Source organism: Pseudophryne corroboree, chromosome 2, assembly GCF_028390025.1.
Source record: "Pseudophryne corroboree isolate aPseCor3 chromosome 2, aPseCor3.hap2, whole genome shotgun sequence".
NCBI lineage: Eukaryota > Metazoa > Chordata > Amphibia > Anura > Myobatrachidae > Pseudophryne > Pseudophryne corroboree.
Window position 1 is genome coordinate 670139631 of NC_086445.1, and position 19023 is coordinate 670158653.

A 19023-nucleotide genomic window follows, 5' to 3' on the forward strand; every position below is an offset into this window, starting at 1 on the left:
CAGTCTTCGTTCCTGGTTTGACGTCACAAACACACCCAGCGTTCGCCCAGCCACTCCCCCTTTTCTCCAGCCACTCCTGCGTTTTGCAACTCGAACGCCTGCGTTTTTCCGCACACTCCCATAAAACGACCAGTTTCTGCCCAGAAACACCCACTTCCTGTCAATCACACTACGATCAGCACAGCGATGAAAAAGCTTCGTTATGCCGTGAGTAAAATACCTAACTTTTGTGTAAAATAACTAAGCGCATGCGCTCTGCGAACCTTGCGCATGCGCAGTAAGCGACTAATCGCAGTATAGCGAAAATCGGCAAAAAGCGAACAACTCTGAATGACCCCCCAAATGTAACGTTTATGGTTGTGGCCAATAAGTTCAGTTTTGGTCTCATCACTCCAAATTACTTTGTTCCAGAAGTTTTGAGGCTTGTCTCCGTGCTGTTTGGAGTATTGTAAGCGGGATGCTTTGTGGCATTTGCATAGTAATGGCTTTCTTCTGGCGACTCGACCATGCAGCCCATTTTTCTTCAAATGCCTCCTTATTGTGCATCTTGAAACAACCACACCACTTTTTTTCAGAGAGTCCTGTATTTCAGCTGAAGTTATTTGTGGATTTTTCTTTGCATTCCGAACAATTTTATTGGCAGTTGTGGCTGAAATTTTTGTTGGTCTACCTGACCGTGATTTGGTTTCCACAGAATCCCTCATTTTGCACTTCTTAATTAGAGTTTGAACACTGCTGATTGGCATTCTCAATTGCTTGGATATCTTATTATATCCCTGTCCTGTTTTATACAGTTCAATTTAACTTTTCCCGCAGATCCTTTGACAATTCTTTTGCTTGCCCTATGACTCAGAATCCATGTCAGTGCAGCACTGGATGAAAGATGCAAGGGTCTTTCAGGAGTCCAGAAACTCACTGACCTTTATACACACACACTGATTACAAGCAAACAGATCACAGGTGAGGATGGTTACCTTTAGTAGCCATTCAAACCCGTTTGTGTCAACTTGTGTGCATGTTATCAGGCCAAAATCTCCAGGCTATGTAAACTTTTGATCAGGGTCATTTGGGTAGTTTCTGTTGTCATTATGATTTCAAAAGAGTAAACACAGTTGTTTGACAATAAATGGCATCACCAAACCACTAACCATGAGTGAAAGAAAAGTTTGTGAGTTATCATTCATATTCTCTGACAAATGGCCAGAAAATCACAAATTTTGCTAGGGTATGTAAACTTATGAGCACAACTGTATAGTCACAAGCGTACCATGCAGAAATTATGTACCATAAAACTGCACTGGACTAGCAATACAAAGTAATACTCAGTGTGGCTATATGTGTTAACAATAGATATAACAAAGCACAGTATGTACTGGATGTATATCACAGGGTGTTTGTACCACACAACCCTGAATGTATGCACTCTTTCTTCACTAACACTGCCCAGTGACAGGTAGAATACTTAAGTGTCCTGTATGAAGCACAGCACTGGCAATCAGGTGGTTCTACAGAGGAGGATTTGCCCCAGCAGTCCCAGGAACAGCTCAGCTCTGTCTGTAATGGCTGCTGGCCGGGAATGAAGGGGAGAAATGCAGCTCCAGGGCGGGAACATTTGCAGAAATGGCGCCCTGGGGCTGGGGCCACAGGTCCGACCTGCTCCCCCTGCTGGCATCCCCACCGGGAGCTGCGGGCAGTGAAAAGCGGGGTTTATGTACAATAAAATAAAACCAGACCTGTGCCCATTAATTGTCCCAGGTCTGGTTTTATTTAATTAATTGTCCCTGGTAGTTAGTGGAGCGGCTGCCCAGTAATCCATGTCCACGCCAGTGCGCGTGCGGCCCGTCTCCTACGGCCGCGCTGGATCGCGGTAAAGTGCGGTCAAAGAGACCACTTACCTCCCCCGTACCTGCGGCCCCACGATCCGGGAGGACAGAGGCGTGTGTGTGTCTGACGTTGTGAAGGAACCGGAGCCTCCGCTGCAGTGACCCGGCAACCAGGGCGCGGGAGTATACAGCGCTGCTGGGGGTGACGGAGCTGCAGACAGAAAAGTCTATGAGACTGTGCCTGCTGCAGCCCTTGTAGTCTGTCAGAAGAATCTTCAGTTCTTTTCTTTCAAATAAGCTATCAATAGGCTGCCTAAGGCAGCCCACCTGTTAAGTGCCTGCTTACTGCATGGCATCAACTTACAAACTGAGCTCCTGTGCATGAAGGCAGCGCTGTGCATCTGGGAAACAGTCAAAAGCTTTGAGCCTGTTGGTGCCTCGGTTTAAGATCCTACTCTACACGCCGATGTTAATCCTTGTGGAGCCCAGTGTACCCCGCAGCAGAAATATATGTTATGGTAAGAACTTACCGTTGATAACGGTGTTTCTCCTAAGTCCACAGGTTCCACAGGATAACAATGGGATATGATGGAGCAGATTGGCACCAAACGATCACAAGCTTTCAGGCCTCCCAGGATGCAACGGGCCTGTCCATATATCCCCGCCCACTGGCTCAGGCAAATCAGTTGGATTCCAAAGCATTTAGGCAGTAGCATTATGTAGAGCCCTAATCAGGCGAGAAGAACACACAGGCGAGAAGAACACACATGCACACCATTCCGTACAAGAAGGAAGAAGTTAGTGAGTAGCAAGATCCTCAAATCAGGTGCGTCAGGGTGGGATCCCTGTTGGACCTGTGGACTTAGGAGAAATACCGTTATCAACGGTAAGTTCTTACCATAACGTATATTTCTCCGGCAGGGTCCACAGGTTATCCACAGGATAACAATGGGATTTCCCAAAGCAATTTTAGTGGTGGGGATGCTCCTGATTGGACAGGAGAACCTTACGCCCGAATTCAGCGTCATGAGAGGCAAAAGTATCCAAGCATAATGTCTAATGAATGTGTTAATCGGAGACTATGTGGCTGCCTTACATATCTGTTCTGCTGAAGCACCATGTTGTGCTGCCTATGAAGGACCTACCTTACGAGTAGAGTGAACAGAGACATTAGCCGGAACAGGGAGATCCGCTTGAGAATATGCTTCCGAAATCGTCATTCGAAGCACTCTAGCCAGCGTCTATTTATTAGCAGGCCATCCTCTCTTGTGAATCCTGTATAAAATTAAGAGAGAATCTGTCTTTCTCACGGCACTGGTACGATCCACGAAGATTCTTAATGCACGGACTACGTTCAACGACACTTCTCCCGCAGAAAGTCCCGATACCTGAAAAGCCGGGACTACAATTTCATTAAGGTGAAACTAAGAGACCACCTTAGGAAGATAACCAGACCTAGTTCTGAGAACTACTTTATCTGGATAAAAAAATCAGAAAAGGAGATTTACATGGCAGCGCTCCTAAATCTGATACTCTTCTAGCTGATGTCATAGTCAGTAGAAAGAGCACTTTAGATGTCAAATATTTAAGATCCCCTTTATTAAGTGGTTCAAACGGAGCAACTTGAAGGGCTTTGAGGACCAGACTTAAATCCCAAGGCACTGTAGGAGGAACAAAAAGAGGTTGAATGCGCAGCATTCCCTGGAAAAAGTACGCACATCCTGTAAATTGATGATTTTCTTTTGGAACCATACAGTCAATGCTGATACTGGTACTCTCAAGGAAGCCACCTTCAAACCCTTATCCATTCCCGCCTGAAGGAAATCTAAGACCCTGGAAACTTGAAAAGATATTTCTTTCACTGCACCATGAGATCTCAGTCAACACGCTATTCAAGCAAGCGAATGGGCTCTACACCCGGAAGTCTTGCAGACTCTGGTAGACAAGTGGGGTTTGCCAGAGATAGATTTAATGGCGTCTCATCTGAACAACAAAGTGCCCGCATACGGGGCAAGAACAAAGGATCCCGGAGTGATCTTTGTGGACGCCTTGTCAGTGAAATGGGATTTTCATCTGGCGTATCTATTCCCAGTTTAGGACTCCCGGAACGAATACTGCGGACAATGCTGGAAGATGGAGTTCTGCTCACTTTAGTATGAGACTTACCTCCTTCATTGCTGTTTGGCTGCGCGTTCCTCCCCGATGGTTGAGGTACGCTCCTGCCGTTAAATTGTCCGAACGGATCTGGACTGGTCTTCCTTAAAGAGTGTCCTTTGCCTGAATCATTGCCATGTATATGGCCCGAAGTTCTAACAGATTTATTGGCAGGCAACTTTCTTCTGTGGTCCATTCCGGACACTGCTCCCCAGCCCTGAAGACTGGCATCTGTTGTCAGGAGCCCCCATCTGATATACAAAAAGGTTCTCCCTTTGTCTAGATGGGATGTCTGTAGCCCAGGCTGATGACTTTCTTACCTTGTGTGAAAGTACCATAGTCTGTTTCTTTATTGTCTGATGTATTCCATTCCATCTGGCCAGAATCAGATGTTGCCGAGGTCTTGAGTGGAATTGTTTATACTCCACCATGTTGAATGTTAACACCATCAAACCCATCAGTCGCATAGCTGTGTGGATATTGTTTGACTGTGTAACAACTCCTGAGTCCTTGACTGTACCTTGGATATCTTGTTCCAAGGTAATCAATTTTCTGCAGACTTGAACTCAGTACAGCCCCACAGCGAGTCATCCGTTGTGACAGAACCAGAGATGACTTTGCCCACTTTATGAACCACCTGTGCCTCTGCAGACAAGTCATTGTCTGTTGGAGATGGCACAAAAGCTTTTCCTGTGATTATGCCAGGATAAAAAAGGTGGTCGAGGTATGGCAATTTTCTTATCCCCTTCTTGCGGAGATAAGCTGCCATAATCATCATAATTTTGGTACATACTCTGAGGGCTGTGGCGAACCCAAAGGGTAAGGTCTGGAACTGAAAATGTTGCTGGAGGATGGTGAACCTTGAGATAGCACTGATGGAAAAGTGCTATAGGAACCTGTAGGTAAGCATCCTAACTATCCAGAGATACCATGTAATCTCCTGGCTACATGCAAAAACTATGGATCGCAATGTTTCCACGTGAACCGTGGTACCCAAACTTATCTGCTTTGGATTTTGAGAATGGGGTGAAAGGATCCTTCTGAACCCAAACTCGGTTGGAGTAAAAACTCCTGTCCCTATTGTGCAGGGGTTACTGGAATGACTATTCCTGACAAAAGCAATTTCTGAACTGCTTCTTGCAAACCCCTCCTTCGCCTCTACCCGAGACGGACTGGAACAGAAGAACCTTCGAGGATGCTTCTAGAAGGGAAAGCATAACCTAGAGGTACCGCTTTTTGTACCCAGGCATCTGTTTGTAGACTGCTACCAGATCTGTGCAAACTGAAGAAGTCGGCCTCTTATCCTTTTGGGGTCCCCCAGAAGGAGGCCCGCACCATCATGCTGATGTCTTATCCTCTGGTTTGGAGCTGGCCCTCTGGTTGCCTTTGCTTCTTTGCCTTACCAAACTTATTGTATTGGGGCTGTTACGTTCCTTTATGACCGACAAGGCCGAAACCGGACCCCTAGGTTTGGGGTTGTATGTGGAAGGAAACGTGACCTTCTTGGAGTCTGTTTCTGACTCCAGAATAACTCCTTCCCAAACAGAAACTTCCAGCCAAAGGCAAAGTTTCCAGAACCTTCTTTAATTCTGAATCAGCTTTCCATGTATGTAAGCAAAACCGCTCTGCGAGCAGCTATTGTTAATGCTGATGCCCTAGAACAGTGGTTCTCAAACTCGGTCCTCAGGACCCCACACAGTGCATGTTTTGCAGGTAACCCAGCAAGTGCACGGGTGTATTAATTACTCACTTGACACATTTTAAAAGGTCCACAGATTGAGCTAATTATGTCACTTGTGATTCTGTGAGGAGACCTGCAAAACATGCACCGTGTGGGGTCCTGAGGACCGAGTTTGAGAACCTGTGCCCTAGAACATTAGTATCCATATGAGCTATATGGGATTCTTGCTCCCTTGCAGGGGGATCAGTACGTAATCCCGCTGGACGGGATCCCGGCGGTCGAAATACCGACGCCGGAATCCCGACCACACAATCCCGACAGGGGTGGCGAGCGGAACGCAGCCCCTTGCGGGCTCGCTTCGCTCGCCACACTGCGGGCACAGTGCCTCGCTACGCTCGGCACACTATTATATTCTCCCTCTATAGGTGTCGTGGACACCCACGGAGGGAGAATATGTCGGGATTGTGGCGGTCGGGATTGTGGCGGTCGGGATTTTGACCGCCGGGATCCCGTCCAGCGGGATGTTGACCGCATCCCCTTGCAGGCACTGAAAACCTGTCTTCCAGTAAAAAACAAAAAAACCCAGGCGCCTTTATTGAACAGACAAATTTGCTGCTTTCCCAGGGGTAATTGGTTTATACACCCCTCATATTCAGCAAAACAAGAAAAACAATAGGAAAGCGCTAATTTAATCTGTAGTAGATTTATTAATTAGTTATTTCTAAAAGCTAAAGTTAATACCGGCCAGTATCAATAAAATTCACTAACATTTAATAAAACAAATACATATAACACACATCTATAGAGACAGTGACCTAAAAAAACTGTATTACAACTGCAGACCAAGTCTCTGTATAATGTCCTTATGTGATACTTTGTATTATGGCAACATGCTTGCTAGTCAGTCCACAAATCCAATGTAACAAATAAAGCATGCACTTGAAAGCTCCTTTCTTTACAATTGGTGGTCACCTGTTACCTTGATAATGCAATTAGTGGCTTTTTGTTAGTTTCGCTGCCAAGATAGTTGAATAGTAAGCAGTCATGCATGGCCATGCAAAAATACTGTCTAATTCTGTCCGGAGCTCTTGTTAGCAAATATTGTATCACAGCATATTTTGTGGCTCTGTGAGCAAACCTGTTACACCGCAATTGGATGATTACCCTCCCGGCTGCAGCTCTCTTATTCAGCCTTATCTGGAGTCCGTAGATCACCTCTATGGCAACGATGTTCCTCCCGGCTGCTTGTTCACCAGCCTTAACAGGATTGTGTAGTCACTTCTCCACCTCTTAACCCCTCTCTGCAATGGGGTAAAGTATAAGCCGGCCGGTTAGTAAGTAAACCTCCACTATATCCCGTGTATGGGAGACGAAACAGACGCGTTTCCCCGCCTTTAGACCTCGGCGGCTTCCTCAGTGTGAATCACTCTCCCTGACCGCACGTCCTTTAAAACACATTTGTTTCCAGCAGACCGTGCTTGCGCAAGCACGGGCCGCGGGAAACAAATGTGTTTTAAAGGACGTGCGGTCAGGGAGAGTGATTCACACTGAGGAAGCCGCCGAGGTCTAAAGGCGGGGAAACGCGTCTGTTTCGTCTCCCATTCACGGGATATAGTGGAGGTTTACTTACTAGCCGGCTGGCTTATACTTTACCCCATTGCAGAGAGGGGTTAAGAGGTGGAGAAGTGACTACACAATCCTGTTAAGGCTGGTGAACAAGCAGCCGGGAGGAACATCGTTGCCATAGAGGTGATCTACGGACTCCAGATAAGGCTGAATAAGAGAGCTGCAGCCGGGAGGGTAATCATCCAATTGCGGTGTAACAGGTTTGCTCACAGAGCCACAAAATATGCTGTGATGCAATATTTGCTAACAAGAGCTCCGGACAGAATTAGACAGTATTTTTGCATGGCCATGCATGACTGCTTACTATTAAACTATCTTGGCAGCGAAACTAACAAAAAGCCACTAATTGCATTATCAAGGTAACAGGTGACCACCAATTGTAAAGAAAGGAGCTTTCAAGTGCATGCTTTATTTGTTACATTGGATTTGTGGACTGACTAGCAAGCATGTTGCCATAATACAAAGTATCACATAAGGACATTATACAGAGACTTGGTCTGCAGTTGTAATATAGTTTTTTAGGTCACTGTCTCTATAGATGTGTGTTATATGTATTTGTTTTATTAAATGTTAGTGAATTTTATTGATACTGGCCGGTATTAACTTTAGCTTTTAGAAATGACTAATTAATAAAATCTACTACAGATTAAATTAGCACTTTCCTATTGTTTTTCCTGTCTTCCAGTACCTCAGTCCAGTGTACCTACAGCAGCTGGTATTCCAAGGTGGTCTCCCATCCAAGAACTAACCAGGCCCAACACTGCTTATCTTCAAAGATCTAGTGAGCTTGGGCCTATCCAGTGTGGTGTGGCTGTAGATTGCAAGGTGAAGTCATGGCTGGCCTTATGACTGACCCAGACAGAGACAATATGGTTTTCAGAAAATCATCCCTCTTTGACGTTGACGGCAAAGGCCATATAGATTTTTGCACTATCAATGATATGCGTATCTACTTTAGGAGGCACTTCCCATTTTGAAACAGTCCCCAGCTGGAAAAGGATATTTGGAATCTCATTTACTGGGAACCTATATTCCTTATTGGGTATAGTCCAGACTTTTCCATGATTTCCATCAGCTGCTGGGGTCCCCCATGAGGAGGCCCTATTATTTTGGGACGTTTAAACATAGGTACCTTATTTTTAACACAGGCTCTGCTGAATCCTCTAAGGACAGAAAAGCCTTTACTGCTCTCATTAATTCAGCTATATTCACTGAGCTGATACCTTCTACCTGTTCTTTGTATGCCGAAGTAGAGTATGTAGAGCTTTCATCGTCTGATGAATCATCATGCGTAGCCTGTGCAGTTGATGATTTATTTACACTCGGTTTATCAGCTTGTTTTATTGGAAAAGCTGTTGGGGATCCCGTAGGTAGAGAGCTGCATGTATGGGTTAATAGTGAACCCTATTCCTGGTATTGAAGCTGTAGGAATAAACCTTTCAGCTATACTGGACAAGGTCTGTGCAAAGACGTAGATCAGGGATCTGCCTTGTATTATGCTGAAAAGCAAACCCTTTTACACATCCTCTCTGATCTGGTACAGGATGGTTTAACACAGTTTTTGCAAGACAGCATGATATGAGTCTTGGTGTTACTGTAAGTGTACTCTCGTCACTTTTGCCGCTCTTAGACATGATAAATAATCAGCACTTTCACAGTGTACTACACAATTTGTGACTGTAACCACTTTATCATTCTAAAGTGATATCAATCTGACCCTTACCCATGCATCAGCATTGAGGATCAGAAGACCAACTGACAAACATATATAAAAGTCAGCAATCACACTAGCAGTCAGTCACATGTTATATTAGTCATATGCGCACATAATCAACTACGAACACATTTTAAAGTATGTAGGAGTACATATTACTGAGTTCTGTTTTATACAGATCTTAACGTATTCAGACGCAATGCACAGAAAACCACAGTAATGTACACAAACTCATATGCAATAGGCACTTAAATTTAACTATTCATAGTGACAAAAGTAGATAGAAATTTAGTGCTGTATAACCCGTACTCCAGTAGAGTGGGATACAGGGATACTCACCTCACTTCCAAGATCGATCAATACGTTAGCGAACGCTGAGTGGATCCAGACGCTACTAGTGTACACCGCCGCTCCGGGAACTTTTAGTGAACACAGACGCACTGTGTATCTCCTGGGACCGCGATTTACCTTACCTTCCCCCTTCAAGTGCAGTGACGCAATCCTGGAGAATAACAGCCGTGGTGTGCCTGAAGAAAACCGGTGTGTCTCCGCTGCAAGTACATGGGAACCAGGCCCCGGGAGTATTCAGCGCCACTGAGGGAGGTGATGGATCCGCAGCAGAGCATGTCACAAAGACATCGAAAGTGCTGCGGCCCTTGAAGTCTTCTAAAAAAGCTCTTTTCAGGGCTGCCTAGCGCAGCCCCACTTCTTAGTGACCGGCACTGCAGGCACCAACTTACAAACTTAGCTCCAGTGCCTGGAGGTGGGGCTATAGAGGAGGCGGTGCAGTGCATCCTGGGAACAGTCAAAGCTTTAGCCTGTTGGTGCCTCGGATCAAGATCCAACTCTACACCCCGATGTTATTCCCTGTGGAATACCAGTTTACCCCGCTGCAGAAAGTCTGATGAGGTGGCCAAATTAGAATATGAAGGTAGGCGTCCTTGATATCCAGGGAATCGAGGAACTCCTGTTCTTCCAGACCCGCAATCACTGCCCTTAGGGATTCCATTTTGAACTTGAAAACCTTTAGGTAAGGATTCGAGGACTTTAGGCTGAAAATGGACCGTACCAAGCCGTCCGACTTTGGAACCACAAACAGGTTGGAGTAATAACCCCTGCCTCGTTGTGGTATCAGTACTGGGACAATGACATGGGACTGGACCAACTTTCGGATAGCCTGTTGCAATGTAACCCGCATATCCTTCAAAGCTAGTAAGCTTGATATGAAAAACCATTGGGGAGGAGCGCCGTCGAACTCCAGCTTGTAGCCTTGAGAAATTAGGTCCCTTACCCAGGTATCCTGGCAGGAACTTTCCCAGATGTGGCTGAAGTGACGCAATTGAGCTCCTACCTCGGGGTGGGTGGGCAACGTCATGCTGAGGACTTAGTGGAAGCAGAACTGGTGCTCTGTTCCTGAAAACCGGCGGTTGCAGGTCTTTTTGACTTACCTCTGGTGCCTCTATTTGCATTAGAGGCACCTCTGGCCCTAGAACGAAATCTGTTAGACCGAAAGGACTGAACAGATGGCCCCAGGTAGGAAAGCCTAGTCAGCGGGGCCCCAGAGGGGAGAAACGTGGATTTCCCAGCCGTGACTTTGGAAATCCACGTATCCAACTCAACCCCAAAGAGCCATTCCACTGAAAAAGGGAGGGATTCCACACTACACTTTGATTCTGCGTCCGCTATCCATTGACGCAACCACAAAGCCCTGCGTGCCGACACTGCCATGGCAGAAGTCCTATCATTAATATTCCCCATCTCCTTGTGCGAATCACACAGGACGCATGTAGTGTCCTTAATGTGCATTAGTGTTAGGGTCTCCTGCCCTGTGCTGCCACGTCGTCATGGCAACCGGGAGACAAGTGCTAGTGGAGTAACCTGAGCGCAGCTGATACTCCGGTTCGGGTCTTTTGCTGTGCAGTGGTTATAGGCTCTGTGCACGGCAGGGGATCCGGTGCTGGTTTTTGTGCTCACAGTCTGTGAGGTCTGAGTGGGGCGTGGACAGCACCTGCTTTATAAGGCCTCTTTTCAGGGTAAGCAGATGCTGCTGAATCTTTGTTGGTTAGTCAGTTCATGAAAGTTAGCCAGTACTGTGTAGCTTTGTATTTGTTTGTTGCTTACTGCAAATAGGCCTGGGGATTTGGTATTACACTCTGCCAATCCAGACCTAGCAGTAAGACTGGAGTCAGTCGTTTAGCTTGCTGGGGTTCTGTTACCACTCTGTGAACTTAGCAAGTTTGCGGCTGTATTCTAAGACTTGCCTGTCTAATCCTGTCTCACTGTGCTAGGTGTCAGGGGTCAGTTTAGTGGCAGTAAGCTAAAACCTGTGCACTGCAAGTGAGAAATAGGATTGTGGAGACTCTCCTTGTGTCTATCATTCCATCTCTGACCAAGGAGTTTACTGCCACACCCGTTGGTAACCCTTTAGGGTTTTGCTGTTGCCCTTAGCAACAGCATTTCGGGTTCTCTATGTATTAAAACACAACATCTTGCTTTTTCCATCTGTGCAGTTCTAATACAAAGGAGATACCCAGTTCCTTAGCCTCTGGGCTTCTCTGTTCACTTTGTGTGTATTTTGTTACCCTATTACCTTCTGTGTACGTTATGTCATATTCCCCAGTTTGTCTGTGAGTCCATTTGTTTTGCATAACAGTTCAAACACCAGTACATTCCTGCAGACACTGGAGTGCATAACAGTTCTGACACCAGTACTTTCCTGCAGGCACTGGTGTGCATAACATATTCAGCAGCCTAATACTCCTGTTGAAATTTTGTGGGAATATGGAGCATACCCCTCAAAATACGTTGCAACAGGTGGTCGATCAGGTGCAGGTCCTGACTCGACAATTTAATGATTTGTCCATTAAAATGCACACCTCCCAGGCTGCTGGTGGAGCTCCCGCAGCAGCAGCACCTGCAGGGGTTAAGGAGCCGAAAGTAAATCTCCCGGATCGTTTTTCTGGAGATCGCTCGCAGTTCTTTTGTTTCAAGGAGAGCTGCAAGCTATACTTCCGGCTTAGGCCTCAGTCTTCTGGGTCGGAGATTCAGCGGGTGGGCATAGTGATTTCCTTGCTACAAGGAGACCCACAGGTCTGGGCATATGGGTTGCAGCCTGACTGTCCGTCGCTTAAAAGTGTTGATGCTTTTTTTACGGCACTGGGCATGTTGTATGATGACCCTGACAAGACGGCCTCAGCCGAGGCTCAGATTTCGATCCTTAAGCAAGGGCGAAGGCCAGTTGAGGTTTACTGTACGGAGTTTCGGAGGTTGGCCCATGATACCCAGTGGAATGACCCAGCCCTGAGACACCAGTACCGAAGAGGTCTTTCTAACCAGATAAAGGACCAACTGGTACAATATCCCTTGCCTGATAGCTTGGATCAGCTCATGCAGTTATCCATCCGGGTGGATAGACGGCTGAGAGAGCGTAGGCTTGAAAGGGAGACTGAGATTTCCTTCCTTCTCAAGGGAACCTCAGACTCTGAGGAATTTTCTGAGGAGCCTATGCAGATTGGGGCTACCCGCCTCTCCTCGCGTGAGAAGACGCGGAGGAGACAGCAGGGGTTGTGTTTGTACTGTGGGAATAAAGGTCATGTGGTAGTATCATGCCCAGAAAAGCCGGAAAACTTCAGGGCCTGAGGGTGATGGGAAATATCCTGTCAGGCCAGAAGTCAGAATTTCCCAAGAAGACTTTTATCATTCCGGTGACCTTGAAGATCCTCGGTCAAACTGTCAAGACTGAGGCCTTTGTGGACAGTGGGGCCGACGGGGTTTTTATGGACCGCCAATTCGCCCTGAAACACTCTGTTCCCTTAGTACCCTTGGCATCGGAAATTGAGATTTGTGGGTTAAACGGGGAACCATTATCCCAAGGTAAAATTACCTCTTGCACTAGCCAGATTTCTTTGTTTATTGGAGCCACACACTCTGAAAAATTGTCCTTTTATGTGACTGTCTGTACTTTTGCCCCATTGGTGTTGGGGTTACCCTGGTTAAGGGCCCACAATCCTCAATTTGACTGGGTCTCTAGGGAGATTCTTAGTTGGGGTACTGATTGTTTCAGGAGTTGCTTGAGCCTTCCAGTCAGGCTCTCGCAGCTAAGTTTGCCAGGATTGCCAGGGTGTTATGCAGATTTTGCGGACGTGTTCTCCAAAAAAGTTGCAGAGGTACTACCTCCCCATCGCCCCTATGACTGTGCCATTGATTTGTTGCCAAATGCTAAGCTTCCCAAGAGCAGGTTGTACTCCCTGTCACGTCCTGAGACTCAGGCTATGGCAGAGTACATTCAGGAGAACTTGGCTAAGGGATTTATCAGACCTTCACAGTCTCCAGTTGGGTCGGGGTTCTTCTTCGTGGGTAAAAAGGACGGTTCGTTGCGACCCTGCATCGACTTCAGGGAATTGAACCGTATCACGATTAAAAACTCATACCCACTGCCTCTCATTTCGGTCTTGTTTGACCAGCTTCGTACTGCCACCATTTTTTCTAAGATTGACCTACGCGGTGCGTACAATCTAATCCGAATAAGAGAGGGGGATGAATGGAAGACTGCCTTTAATACCCACTCAGGGCATTATGAATATTTGGTGATGCCTTTTGGGCTCTGTAATGCCCCGGCAGTCTTCCAGGATTTCATGAATGATGTGCTCAGGGAATATTTGGATAGATTCTTAGTTGTATACTTAGATGACATCCTAATCTTCTCCCATTCCCTGGAGGAACATCGGAAGCATGTACGCTTAGTCCTCCAGAAACTCAGAGACCACCGGCTTGGGGCGAAGCTGGAGAAGTGCGAATTTGAAGTTCAGCAAATCGCATTTCTAGGATATATTATCTCCCCAGAAGGTTTCCAAATGGAGGGTTCCAAGGTACAGGCAGTCCTGGATTGGGTGCAGCCCACTAGTTTGAAGGCGCTTCAGCGTTTCCTGGGCTTTGCAAATTTTTATAGACGATTTATCGCTGGATTTTCGTCTATAGTGGCGCCCTTGGTGGCACTCACTAAGAAAGGGGCGGATGTTGCTCACTGGTCTTGTGAGGCTAAAGCGGCTTTTGCCCGTCTCAAAAGGGCATTTGTTTCGGCCAAGGTGCTGCGACACCCAGATCCAGAGCGTCCTTTTGTGGTGGAGGTGGATGCCTCTGAGATGGGTATTGGGGCAGTGCTTTCTCAGATGGGAGTGTCTGATAATCGCCTTCATCCCTGTGCTTACTTTTCCCGTAAATTTTCGCCTGCCGAGATGAATTATGACGTGGGTAACCGGGAATTGTTGGCTATTAAGGATGCACTCGAGGAGTGGAGACACTGGCTTGAGGGGGCTAAGTTTGTGGTCTCAATTCTCACTGACCATAAGAATCTGGCATATTTAGAGTCAGCGAAGCGTCTCAATGCCAGGCAGGCACGATGGGCTTTGTTTTTTGCTCGCTTTAATTTTTTGATAACATATCGCCCTGGGTCAAAAAACATCAAGGCTGATGCGCTCTCGCAGAGTTTTGCTCCAATCCAGGAGACCACCGAGGAGCCGTTGCCCATTGTTTCCCCATCATGTATTAAAGTGGGCATTACCCAGGACCTCTTATCATTAGTCCTTAGAGCACAGGAGCAGGCTCCTCCAGACCTTCCGGTAGGTCTTTTGTTTGTGCCTCCTAGGTTAAGACAGCGAGTGTTCCTGGAATTCCATGCCAAGAAGTCGGCAGGTCACCCGGGTATTGCCAGAACTCGGGAGTTGCTATCTAGGGCGGTGTGGTGGCCCTCGGTGGCTAAGGATGTGGATCAGTGGGTTCGGGCATGTGACATCTGTGCCCGAAATAAGACTCCTAGAGGGGTTCCTGTTGGCCCATTACATCCACTCTCTATCCCATCTAAGCCATGGACCCACATTTCAATGGATTTTGTGGTGGACTTGCCCAAATCCTCGGGGATGACAGCCATCTGGGTTGTCGTTGACAGGTTTTCGAAGATGGCGCACTTCGTTCCACTGGTTGGGCTGCCATCAGCCAGACGCCTGTCTGAATTATTTATGCTGCATGTTGTGCGTCTCCACGGGTTGCCACTTGATGTGGTCTCTGACCGCGGATCCCAGTTTGTGGCCAAATTCTGGAGGGCATTTTGTTCCGATCTCCAGATTTCTGTCAGCTTGTCGTCAGGCTACCATCCGCAGTCTAATGGGCAGACTGAAAGGGTGAACCAGTCCTTGGAGCAGTTCCTCAGGTGTTATGTCTCCAAGTGTCAGACTGACTGGGTTGCTCATCTGTCCATGGCGGAGTTTGCCTATAACAACGCGGCTCACTCTGCTACAGGGATCTCTCCCTTCCTTTGTGTGTATGGGCATCATCCTAAGGCCAATTCTTTTGACCCCCTGGACTCCACGCCTGGTGGTTCCTCTGTGGTTTCGGTCCTTAGAGGTATTTGGCGGAAAGTGAAGAAAGCCCTTGTGTCTGTGTCATTAGTGACCAAAAGGGTTTTTGATAAGCGGAAAAGACCCTGCAGCTTCAAATTAGGAGACTTCGTCTGGTTGTCTACCAAGAATTTGAAGTTGAGACAGCCATCTCATAAGTTAGGGCCCCGGTTCATCGGCCCTTATAAGATCACCAGGGTTATCAATCCGGTGGCATTTCAGTTAGATCTGCCCCGTTCTTTGGGTATCAATAAAACATTTCATTGTTCCCTTTTAAAACGGGCGATTAGTAATCCTTCTTCCAGTGGAAGACCTTCCCCTCTTCTGATACGTGGCCAGAGGGAGTTTGTTGTTGAAAGGATTCTTGACTCCAAGGTGGTTCGGGGTCGGCTGTCATTTTTGGTGCACTGGAAGGGGTATGGCCCGGAGGAGCGGTCGTGGGTGCGCAGTTGTGATCTTCATGCCCCCAGACTGATACGCTCTTTCTTCTCGCAGTTCCCCGATAAACCCGGTGGTAGGGGTTCTTTGACCCCTCGTCAGAGGGGGGGTACTGTTAGGGTCTCCTGCCCTGTGCTGCCACGTCGTCATGGCAACCGGGAGACAAGTGCTAGTGGAGTAACCTGAGCGCAGCTGATACTCCGGTTCGGGTCTTTTACTGTGCAGTGGTTATAGGCTCTGTGCACGGCAGGGGATCCGGTGCTGGTTTTTGTGCTCACAGTCTGTGAGGTCTGAGTGGGGCGTGGACAGCACCTGCTTTATAAGGCCTCTTTTCAGGGTAAGCAGATGCTGCTGAATCTTTGTTGGTTAGTCAGTTCATGAAAGTTAGCCAGTACTGTGTAGCTTTGTATTTGTTTGTTGCTTACTGCAAATAGGCCTGGGGATTTGGTATTACACTCTGCCAATCCAGACCTAGCAGTAAGACTGGAGTCAGTCGTTTAGCTTGCTGGGGTTCTGTTACCACTCTGTGAACTTAGCAAGTTTGCGGCTGTATTCTAAGACTTGCCTGTCTAATCCTGTCTCACTGTGCTAGGTGTCAGGGGTCAGTTTAGTGGCAGTAAGCTAAAACCTGTGCACTGCAAGTGAGAAATAGGATTGTGGAGACTCTCCTTGTGTCTATCATTCCATCTCTGACCAAGGAGTTTACTGCCACACCCGTTGGTAACCCTTTAGGGTTTTGCTGTTGCCCTTAGCAACAGCATTTCGGGTTCTCTATGTATTAAAACACAACATCTTGCTTTTTCCATCTGTGCAGTTCTAATACAAAGGAGATACCCAGTTCCTTAGCCTCTGGGCTTCTCTGTTCACTTTGTGTGTATTTTGTTACCCTATTACCTTCTGTGTACGTTATGTCATATTCCCCAGTTTGTCTGTGAGTCCATTTGTTTTGCATAACAGTTCAAACACCAGTACATTCCTGCAGACACTGGAGTGCATAACAGTTCTGACACCAGTACTTTCCTGCAGGCACTGGTGTGCATAACAATTAGGAGGGTCACAGTACTGACCAGAGGCATAGCCCCAGAGAGGCCCTCCTGAATTTGAGTAGCCCATGAATGAATAGCATGGGTCATCCAGCAACCCGCTGTGACCGGCCTTTGTGATACACCTGCTGCCATGTAAAAAAATTTGAGTGTAGCCTCTATTTTCTGTCCCCAGGATCTTTTATAGTAAAGGAGCCAGGCAGCACCGCCTTTTTGGACAGTCGGGGGTTCTTCCCAAAATTTCCTACCTTACTACCTTCAGGAGCAAATGGGAAAGTGCGCAAAAACTTTTTTGACACTTAGAATTTTTTGTCTGTATTTTTCCAGGCTATTTTGAATAAGTCATCTAGCGCTGTGGAATCAGGGAAAGTGACATTAGGCTTGTTTTGTGTAAAGAAAAACGTCTGATGTGACGCAGCGTCCTCTAGAGGGAGCTTTTACATGTCCCGTATAGCCAGTATGAGGGGTTCAATACCCTGAGCAGAATCGGAATCCCCACTAACGGGATCCAAGTCCTCCCCAACCTCCTGCATTTCCTCATCTGAATCAGAGAGTAGAGCAGGCAAACCACGCTTCTGTGGTGCTGCATGAGAAGGAAGGGGGGGGGGGGTGGCTGTGTAACATCTGCCCTAGCAGCTAAATCTGCAACAGCCTGTTGTAGCTGAGTTTCTGTACATTTGCAGTGAGCTGGGATAGCATATCAGGCATCATAGGAAATTTTTTTAGCAGTTGGGCAAAACCATGTGCACTGCAGGGGGGGGGGGCAGATATGACATTTGCAGAGAGTTAGATTTGGGTGGGTTATTTTGTTTCTGTGCAGGGTAAATACTGGCTGCTTTATTTTTACACTGCAATTTAGATTGCAGATTGAACTCACCACACCCAAATCTATCTCTCTCTGCACATGTTATATCTGCCTCCTCTGCAGTGCACATGGTTTTGCCCAACTGCTAACAGAGTTCCTGCTGCGATCAACTCAGAATAACCCCCAGAATCAGCTGATACTGGAGAGAATCTAGTGTGACATACACTGCACAGCTTGTTTTATCCATGTTTCACAGTAAGCACAAGAACATACACACAGACAGTAATACTTTTCAAGTTAGACCTTACTGTATGTGAGAGGAGACACACATAGAGACACCAGCACACCACTAGCTGCACAGTCCCAGTGAGGTTGACAGCTAATTATATCACAGAAACACTAATAATTTCTGTCCTGTAGAGGACCCAGATAGTGTACAATAGCGGCTCTCCACCTTTGCTACACCCTGTACCAGTTTTCCAGCGTGTCTTGTGGCAGAAAGCGCTGTGTGTGCGCTGTCTGTGGCTGCATTAAGCAGAGGAAGGCGCCAAAATGCCTCTGGTCCCGCTTTGAGGTAGCTCCGCCCCCCAATGGCGCCGGAGCTACAGTGATTTTTTATACTGGCAAAGTCTCCTGATTGCTTAAAAACATCACAAAAGTGCTAGTTCAAGCTGTTTTAAGCCAGCTCTAGCGGGTGCCCCAAGGACGGTCCCGTATGCCGCGCCCGCGTTTAGCCGCACTTTGAACCGGGGGACCCCCTTAGCGGGGCCACCGGTTTGTACTCACCACAGTCGTCACCTTCAGGCATATGTTAGGGGTGTACGGCGTGCTGCGGTTGTGACAGCCAAGGCGCAGTGCCCCACTGAACAACAACCCATCAGGACGGTGGTCCTGCAGCGGGGAAGCGGCTCTACACCTCGCAAGGCCGGTGACCGCCCCCCTCCCCTAACTCCCACGGTGCAGGTATCATGTTTCCCAAACAGCGTACCGAAAATAACACACATTTAAAAGAAATTGTAGAAAACTCTCTGAAGTTGCAGAGATGTGCATCCTCTCCTGAGGGGGCATAGAGGGGAGGAGCCAGTGAAGAAATTTAAAGTGCACCGGCTTCTTTGGACCCCGTCTATACCCCATCGTACTAAGATGGTCATTCCGAGTTGTTCGCTCGTTGCCGTTTTTCACAACGGAGCATAGGTAGAAAATGCGCATGCGCATGGTACGCAGCGCGCATGCGTTAAGTAATTTAACACAAAACTTTGGAGATTTACACAAGCTCGAGCAACGTTTTTTTCTCGTTTGAGTGATCGTAGTGTGATTGACAGGAAGTGGGTGTTTCTGGGCTGCTAC

At 47.2% G+C, this 19023-nt stretch overlaps 1 protein-coding gene and 1 pseudogene across 1 annotated transcript in view; both read right to left on the bottom strand.

Annotated features, from left to right (window-relative positions):
- Positions 1-19023, bottom strand: part of CCND3 (cyclin D3) — a 160269-nt gene that overhangs the window by 76498 nt on the left and 64748 nt on the right. The gene's annotated exons all lie outside the window — the stretch shown is intronic.
- Positions 7985-8103, bottom strand: LOC135052370 (5S ribosomal RNA; annotated as a pseudogene).